Consider the following 10,224-nt stretch of genomic DNA (forward strand, 5'->3'; position numbering starts at 1 on the left):
TTGTTCGAACAGGCAGAAGAATGCTCTGCTTTAACCAAGATTTTGAGATCCCCTTCCCAGGTTAGTTTAATGGGAGGGTGATCTGGTTTGAGAATCACAAAAGAGGGGAATGCAGTGATGAGGCTAGGTTCTGGGTGAAAACCTCACAGAGCCCAGACTGGAGCCATTCTCAGGGTTTCTGTTTTTCAATTGATTGTGGAGGCTGCTAGAGGGAGGAGCCACCTCTGGCTCTGGTTACCCAGTGCGGAAAGCCACTCCTATGGCTGGCGCCTGAGCTGGGTGACTTTTCCCTGGATGGAGCTGAGTCTGGCAGGTCAGGCTGCCATTAAGTTCTTGTGACCTGCTAAATGACTCGTTTTATTCCAAGGCCTGAGCTGGCGCTCGCAGCTCCTCCGAGCTTTGTCGGTATCCAAGATGGAGATCACCAGTGCTGGGGGGGGGGAGGGGTGGCCTTCCCTCCTCTGCTCCCTGAGAAGGAGTGAGAAAGTCGGGCTTCTACTCACGCCGAGTCTTGGTTCCTGGGTCGTCTCTGGTCTGCAAACTGCAGGATGAAGATGTCCGCTCCTTGTCGGTTCTTGCTGGTGTTGAGTAGAATCCGCTCGCCTGCCACATCTGGCTCCTTCGTCCTGGACTCTGTGGCTCAGTTATGGTGCCCTGCACTCACCACCACGACCTCTGCCGCTGCCGCGGCGGCTGCTGACAAGCGCTCAGATGTGACTCTTTGCCTTGATTTCCCCTCTCTTGGTTAACCCTCTGTCCTGTGATGGCACACTTGGTGTGGTTCTCTGGCTTAGGGCTGTTCACTGGAACTCTAAAACTGCTTTCTATGCGAGAGCTTGTTCAGATTCCAGCTTCTCCTCCACCATCTTCCCGGAACTCTCCCCCAATTTGTTCTATACCCTTTCTTCTACCCAACTCTTGAACATATTCAATGCCTAACTCAGATTCAGCTTTTACTCTAATATTAAGAATTATGTGTCCTCTGGGTATGCACAAGTAAGCACTTGCACATGTGTGCAAGAAAATTTAGTCATCTGGGAGCTCATGGTTCATACCTGAAATCCTATCTACTCAGGAGGCTGAGATTTGAGGATCACAGTTCAAAGCCAGCTAGAGCAAGAATGTCCGTAAGACTTTCTTCTCTAATAAACTACTCAGAAAAGACCAGAGTGGCCCAAGTAGTAAAGCACTAGACTTGAGCAAAAGAAGCTCAGGGAAAGAGCCCAGGCCCAGAGTTCAAGCCCCAGGACAAACAAAAAAAAGAAAGAAAGAAATATATTTATTATTTTGATTGACTTAAGGACTGCTTTCACTCACTCGAACTGCAATTGCCTTATCCTGTAGTCTAAGTATATAGATAAGGTAATTATTTGGACATAACTTATTCCAAAATAAAAATGCTATTAGTAATAAGTTATAAGAACTAATAAAATACCAATTAACAATATAGTGATCACAATAAGATACTGATCAATAGCATTAAAATGTGAATTTAAGCATGGGACTGGGTGCTTGGTAAGCTGAGATTTGTGGGATCACAGTTCAAGGCCAACCTGATAGGAAAAAAAAAATGTGAGACCCTTTCTCAAGAAAATACAGACACTACACATAGTGTCACACATTTGTTATCCTAAATACCAAAAAGTCTAACATCGAGGAATTGTGCTCGAATGACACTATAAAACCCAATCTCAAAAATAACCAGTAAAAGGTAAGGCTGGAGATGTGATTCATTTTTGCCACCTAGCAAACATGAGGTGATCCCAGAATAGATAGATGAAAAGATAGATGAGAGAGATAGAGAAATAGATAGCTAGATAACAAATAAATAAATGAATTCAATAGGATGCATGATTTATGTTGACTTCAAAACTATAAGTAAAATACATAGAAAAAATGAAAGAAAGCTAGATAGAAGAATCAAGTGATCAAAACTTCACATGTAGCAATACCCTAGGAGGAATAAGATGAAAACCAAGAACTTATTTAAGACACACTTAAAAAGGAGGATGTTGATTAGATAAAAGTTTTGAAAACAGAGTGTTGGATGGTTATCTGATATCAGGAAATAAACTTTTGCTTTTTTTGTTTCATTTGTATTATCCTTAAAGCAAACAGGGCATGTTTCGATGATATACTGCCATTCACACTTACAGAGATAATGATACTGATTTCTGACATCCCTTTTTACACTTTCAACATGACAAGAGAAGACTGACTGTATATGTACACAGGGGAACAAAACCCCAAACATGATTCTGAACACTTGTTTAAGCTACTTGGTTCCCCCAATTCTCCCTCCTGGTGAATAAAGAAACCATTGTTCCCTAATGCCAGTTTTCAATGTGAACCAACGGCTTCATGAATCCAAGTTTTATCCCCTGCTTCAGAAAGTAAACAAGAAATCTCTCATTTTCCCCAAAGGTTTCTCATTATCTCTTCAGTCATATTTACTTCCTTTACTCAGGCTTCTCCTAACACAGATCCCAGATTTCTTTGCTCTGAAATCTCTCAATGTGACAGACAGGAAGACAGTCCTTGATCACAACAGGCAGTTGAGGGTTTGAATGGCAGATTCACTAGCTGAGTGTTTTTGCACAGTGATTTAATATAGTTGAGATTCAGTTTCATCTGTTATCATTTTTTTAACTGACGGATATAATGTTAAAATTGTGGTTTTAAAACAGGGTGATGCATGTAAAGAACTAAACATTGCCTGGATCTGTAGTATGGACTTAATGCAGGTTAGCTGTAATTGTTAAATTTTATTTTGAAATCAAGAAGAAGCCTTTAAGCTTTCCATAATTAAAAGTATGCGAGTAATTAAAAAGTGCTAAGCCTGAAGCTAAAAGCAGTGTTTAAGCACAGTTATTAGGAATAAAGTCTTTGAAATGAAACTGTCCTGTGTATGGGTTTGAGTCTTGGCTCTACTGTGTACCAGCTATTAACACTTGGAGATATCACTCTGCCTTTTAAACTGCGTTTTACATATTTCAAAGGTTAATAGTGATACTAGTTTATTACAAGAATTAAGTAAGATACTGTATAAAAGTACAGAATTGGTATATTTTTAACTCTTAATATATGGCAATTAGTTTACTGTTTTATTATAGCTATTAGTATGATTAAGCTAGGAAGTTAGAGTTAGTAATAAAAAATATTTAAAAGAAAAGCCACTGAACTCTTGATTGTTGCAAAAGTGAGGATTCCACTGTTATTCATGTTTTTCGTATTTATATACTATAAACACTCCAAGGATGATTTCATAAGGAACATGTCATGATGACTAAAGACTATACTAATCCCACTCAGAGTAATTATTCCTGAGAGATAAATTTTGTGAAATGCATACTCAAAAATATCTCAGAGCCACAAAGAATAGTTGTGAACTTAACAATCAAGATTCAAATACAGTTGCAATGAAGTTAGCTATACAAATGCTAAATTTCTTGAAAATCAGTAGAAAATATTCACAAATCTCCTTGGCACCCTCCTGAAGGAGACCTTTAATTTTTTTTGTTGTTGGAGATGAAGGCATAAAAGTCATTTATAATCAATGAAAATCATGTAGTATAGACATTTGGAAAGTTATAAATTTATGACAAAATTTCCTAACAGATGCCCAAAAGAGACATTTTTAAATATGCCATTTTAGAATGTCTTGTTCTGATATTAATTTTAGAAAGTGATAAAAATAGAATTTGATATAAAATGCAGAAGACTTTTAAACACAATATGATCTAACCTTGCAAATTTGCTAAACAATTCCTCAGACTGTTGTTATACAGTCACACGTCCCCATGAAAGTGTGATCTAAATTTAAAGAAAAAGATGTCTTTTTCATTCACCTCACATGAACTAATACAGAAAATTAACAAATGAATTCCCAGTATAGTGATACCTTAAGAAAGTTCCTTTTAAAAAGATGTATATTAAATAGGCACTCTCAATTATTGCTAACAATGGCAGTGTCCCATAGGTTTTATCTAATTAGTTCAATAACTAGTCATTTAGAAGCCCAAGATATGGACACAAGAGGTCTGTCTTTATTGTTATTGTTTTAAATGTACCATGTGATTTTATTTGTTGTTGCTGTTGTTTCCTTTGCATGTTCTTTCCCCTATGGCATATCTCCTGTTGTCACTGTACTCGATTTTGATACTCTGCATCTTGTATATACATATGTCTAATCTGGGGAGGGGAAGGGGAATAACAAAATGCTGAAACAAGGACACGGGATGACCCATTGCAATGAAGATACCCAGAGGACAGAATATTGGGAAGGAACTGTACAACTTCGGATGGGGGCGGGGGTTAGGTGGGGGTGTGTGGGGAGGAATGTGGGAGTTGGGGAGGAAAGGGACACTGGGACAACAACAAGGAAGGGAAGGGTAACGATAATCCACAAGTAATGTACTCATTGCCTTACTCGTGTAACTCTAACCTCTCTGTACAACATCTTAACAATAAAAAAAAATTAGTCATTTAGATGAGCATAAAATTTGATTCACTTAAGAGTGTTTCTGCTAATGGTATTAGTTCTAAATATTTTTTTTATTTTTCTGAAGATGTTTATGATATTTTCAAAAAAACAATTTGTTAAAGAGTATTGAACAGTTCCTAATACAGTTTTTTTTGGGGGGGTCCAGTCGTGGGGTCTGAACCCTGGGCCTGGGCGCTGTCCCTCAGCATTTCAGCTCAAGGCTAGCACTCTACCATTTGAGCCACAGCACCACTTCCTTTTGCATACGCGGTGCTGAGGAATTGAACCCAGGGCCTCATGCATACAAGGCAAGCACCACTGAGCAACCTTCCCAGCCCCCTCCTAATACAGTTTTAAGAATAGATCATGTCAAATTCTATGCTTTAATGCCATGATTATTTCAGGAAGTACACAGCCAACACATATTATTAATAGAGAAACCTGTCACCATTTATGGGAATAATTTTATTCCCTCCTAGGCCAATAAGGATCTTGTGTCCTTTGTTGAATCAAAGATAGAAATATAAGGTGCCCACAAAGTGCTAGGTCCCCTGTCTAAAGAATGCCAGCTGACACAAACTACAAGGTATATCCTACAAAATTAAGAAAAATGAAGGAAGTGATAGGGTTGGGAGGGAGAAGAGGGAAGGATAATGATAATAAGAATGATGAAAGTGATGACATGGATCAAGATGCAGTGTATTCATAAACTTTTTTGAGTGGTAACTCTTTGGTACAACTAAAGATAATAGAGTTCTTGATTATAGCCATTCTAACTGGGGTGAGGTGGTATCTCAGTGTTGTTTTGATTTGCATTTCTTTTATGGCTAGTGAGGTTGAGCATTTCTTCATATGTCTATTGGCCATCTTTCTTTCCTCTTCAGTGAAGTTTCTCTGTAAGTCTTTAGCCCACTTATTTATTGGGCAGTTGTTTCTTTGAAGTTTTGTTGTCGGGGGATTTAATTTTTTGAGTTCCAGGTATATTTTAGATATGAGATCCTTGTCTGTTGTAAGGCTAGTGAAGATTTTTCTCCCAATCAGTGGGCTTTCTGTTAATCTTGCTAACTATGTCTTTTGCCATGCAGAAGCTCTGCAATTTCATGCAATCCCATTTGTCCAACCTTTCTTTGATTTGTTGTTTCTGGATCTCTATTAAGAAAATTTTGATAATAAAAATATTTTAAATGCCAATCAGATTCTAAGTCCGATATGAAATATCCCACAACCACCTGGGAGACTCCATCCCCAGAAGTTTCATTGTTTTAATGTTGAATAATTAACAACAACACAAAGTAATATTTCTGCTAAAATCTTTGAATGTTTCCTTCTAGTGCATGTGTGCACTTCCTTATAATTTTCTGATATTATCCCAATTTTTTTTCTGGTTCTGAGTCCTGAACTCTGGGCCTGGGCACTGTCCCTCAGCTCTTCAGCTCAAGACTAGCACAATACCACTTGAGCCACAGCACCACTTCCAGTTTTTTCAGCTTATGTGGTACTGAGGTATTAAACCCACGACCTCATGCATGCAAGGCAAGCACTCTAACACTAAACCATCTTTCCCAGCCCCCTATCTTGACTTTTTAAGCAGTAGAATATTATTTCAAACATTGATTGCAGCTAAAAATCCACAATATTAAGAAAATCCAATGCTCTTCAAACAAGACACTGAGCCTTGCATTTTTGAGCCATGTATTCTCTAACATGGAATTGTAAGGAAAAGCTCTTGAAAAATTGAAAGGAAAATGCTTTCCTATCATTTTATATAAAATTCTCAAGTTTAAATTTATTTTGTTTCTAAGAAACTTGCTTTACTTTTACCCTATAGGTCTCTTTAAGTCATTTTGTTTAGAGCTATTATACACGTTACTGAAAGTAACTGAAGTATTTGTCTCATAAAATACTGTTTCCTTCTGCAGGTGGCAATATGCTTATGCCAGGCACCCCTAGGTGGCCATCTTGCCTATTTAAATATAAATTATATATGTATGTGTGAGAACTTCAGGCACTGTTATAAATATTCATATTAAAGAATGCCCCGAAGTCTAAAAGCCAAGTGCAGGAGTTTTTCATTGTGTATGGATTAAAGTAAGCATTAGAATAGGCAGAATCACAATAATGGGTGCCATTGACCAGCTAATCCATACAGCCAAAGTATGAAAACAGATTGGAGCATTTAGAAAGGATGTTTATGAGCAGAGCACCAAAGCACAGGTGGAGAAATGAGCAGGTCCACAGTGGATAGTGGTTACCTCTTGTGCTCTTCCTCCTCCACCTTGTGTCCTACAATGTGTATGTGAACTAAGTTCCTTTTAGCTTCGCTTGAGTCAAAGGCTTTTTTTAAGCATTTTTATTGTATTGCAAAGATACTGTACACAGGGGTTACAGTTAGATGAGTAAGGTAATGAGTACATTTCTTGTTGAGCATTGTTACCCCTTCCTTTGTTTTTCTCCTACTATCCTTCCTTCCCTCTCCTCCTCCCTCCACCCTCACTGAAGTTGTAAAGTTCATTTCCAAATAGTGTCTTGTGAGTCTTATTGTTGGTCTTCCTTTAAAGTTCGCATATCACTATTACCATGCACCTGCTCTGGGTGATTTCTTCTCCAGTCTAAATCCCCATCCCTAAAACCCTGGAAGAGTTCTGCCCTCTGAGCTGCCTGTGAGGTCTCGTCTGAGATAAGGCACTCAGAAGGGACTCGTGCTTTTGCTATAACTGTTTTTGTTGTTGCTGCTGTTGTTCTTTTCCTTAGCATTGAAATAATTACCATGTGGTCATTTCTCATCTGTATGCCTGATCTATAGCTACTTGAGTAATAATAAAAAGAATCTAGCTGAGATGTACTCTATTTTACATAAGAATACAACAGAGAAAGTGGAAGGAAGGCACTCACAAATAAAACTTGCTATAACTTCATGATAAGTTGCTATGGTTAGAGACTAACATGAAGCTAGTCAGGTTAAAAACATTCCTAAATATAGAGAAATGTCCTGATTTTTAAAATTTCTTTTTCCACAGAGGCACAAATTTGTTTGATCAAATGTGGCTTGCTTTCATGGATACACATGAGGGATAATGGTTAAACCATTACTGCTGATTTCTCCTCAGAAAATGTTGATTCCAAATGGATTAACACTGGGTTTGTCTTATTTACCATAGATATTTTTCAGTATTGTTTCTCAAAAATCTACCATTTCCAAAAAGTGAAGCTGGTACTGAATTGGTGTTGTGATTTCTTGGTGTGACAATCTTTTCATGTCATTCTAAGAAAAGGAAATTAGGGAGAGTTATAAGAGGGATGAATTTAACCAGGGTACATTGCATACATGTACTTATATGCTAATAAAAATGTAAATAAAAATGGCAGGTCCTTGAGGGTTGAGGGGCTGGTAGGTATTGTTCAGTTTTGTTTTGGTTTGGGTTTGGTTGGGGGTTGTTCTGTTAGTTTTTGTTTACTCAATTGTAAGATTGAGCTCAGGGTCTTAAGCTTGTGCTCTATCACTTGAGTCACATCTCCAGTCTTTTTTTTTGTTAAGTTTGTCTTTCAGGTAAGGTGTTGTGATTTTTGTCCAGGCCAACTTTACTATAAAATACTTCTACATCTGTCACCCAAGTAGCAATGACCATAGATAATAATACATCATTACTTCCAGGATATTTTTTCATGCAATACATTCTTTGAATTAGTACATTAATTTAATTAGCACATAGTAAGAGTACAAAATCATGCAGTTCTCAGGGTATTTCTGAGACAGGTTTTCACAAACTTCTGAGCTGTCTTTGAACCCCTGTCCTCCTGTATCTGCTTCCCTGGTGCATGAAGGTACAAATATGAGCCACTATTCCCAACATTTGGGGTTCCTTTAAAAGACAATAGTACATTTTTTGATGGTGGAAGCTAATGGGATAAATAAAGAATATTGTTGCCAAATTGTGAAAAATCTGAATTTTTAAACCACTTAAATTTCATTGGTTATGTCATCACAAAAAAATGGATATAAGGTCAGTTAAAGTAATGTTTTATAGGAAAACAATGTTTTGCTTCAGTTCGAAGACTAAAACAAAGGATGTATCCATAGAGTATGGCACATATCATGGCACGTGAGATTTGAACAAATTAATCTGTTTCATTCCCTCCTTTCTTGATCCCACTTATGAATTTGTACACATGCACCATACATCAGTCTACAGACTTAAGATGGCCTTAAATAGTTGTCTTTTCGGAGCCTTCAAATACTTTTTATCTAGAAAGCTAATGGCAAAGTTTGATTTCCTTTAAACTTTGGAAAGTAGACAATGGTTTTATCCAAACAATCTACTACTTCAAGAGATTCAGGTACCATTTTGCCAAATGGTACCTATCCATTGTCTAACTTGGAAATGAATGCATAGGTACTAAGTAGTAAGCAGAATATCTAAAGGATGTTTGTTTGATTTGTTTTAACAAAATACGGAGAGACATAAAATTTAAAATTTTCCACACAAATTAACCTAAACCACCAATTATGCCACTCAGAAACTGGGTTAAACCAGGCTATCAGGGTAGTTATATAAAATTTTAGAGAAACTTATACAGTGTTAATGAAATAAAATAAACATAAACACTTTATGTTTTTTCTATTAGTTACAATTAATACATCATCTTGTCCAGATTCTCAGAATCCCTATAGTATATACAAGGTCTTCAGGTCTTCTCCAGTTTTCCAGAACAATAATCAACCTGCCCTTAAGCCTGACTCTCTGAAATGTGCCCCTGTATTCAGTATCCCCCTTTGCCTATTTCCATTTCAACACCTAGCGTATTTCCCTGAAGGCAACACAAAATTTGGCCATGATTAGTTCCTAAAAGTAATATGCGGTGGCAGCAAAAAGTCATTAGCTAGTACAAACTTGGCCAAAGATCAGCAATGTTGGTTGTAGTCCACATCTTGGTAATGGCTTGGATTCCATTTAGAACGAGAAGAGCCAAAAATCAACTGCAGTGGCCATAAGCAAAAGTCAGAGAGGCGTGACTGATGCAAAATACCCTTTCCACCCTAACCTCCTACCTAGTTAGAAAGACCATTGTTCAATCTTGTGTTGCCCAAAGCTGCAGGCAGTAAGTCAGATTTAATAAGGAGTCCCTTTCCAATTAGTAGCATACTCTTTATAAACAAAAAATGGGCTATGAAAGAATTCTAGGCTGGGGATAGCTAAAGTTAGAGCCTATCCCAGGCATTTCAAGGTCCCAGGGAGATATACATATGCAACAAAGCAGATGCTAATGTCATTAGCTTTCCTCTGAGGGGGGTACAACCTGTTTTAAAAAACTGATGTACCTATTGAACCATTGAGACCCTCTACGTAGAATATGACCATATAAGATGATGCTTATCAAAATGAACAAGAAATGCAAACAAGGGCTTTTTCTATTGTATTGTTTTTTGCTTTCTTTCCACCCCCCCCTTTGGTTTATTCCCTGTTGTCACTTTTTTTTTATTTCTGTACCCTTTGACTTGTATATAAGTTTATCTGATTTTTGGAAGGGAAAGGAAATCACAGAAGGTGGGACAAAGGATGAACCAATTCAACAGTGATTTTTACTAGACACTGTGTTGGAAATGAACTATACAACAAGGGAGTGGAAGGAGAAATGGGAGAAAATGAGGGAAGGACTTTTGGGCATTTACCCAAATGTTTACAAACAAGACCACACTAAAGCTACCAGCACAACTATGTTTATTGCAGCATTATTTACCATAG

The sequence above is a fragment of the Dipodomys ordii genome, unplaced genomic scaffold (assembly GCF_000151885.1).
Source record: "Dipodomys ordii isolate 6190 unplaced genomic scaffold, Dord_2.0 Scaffold1, whole genome shotgun sequence".
Lineage (NCBI taxonomy): Eukaryota > Metazoa > Chordata > Mammalia > Rodentia > Heteromyidae > Dipodomys > Dipodomys ordii.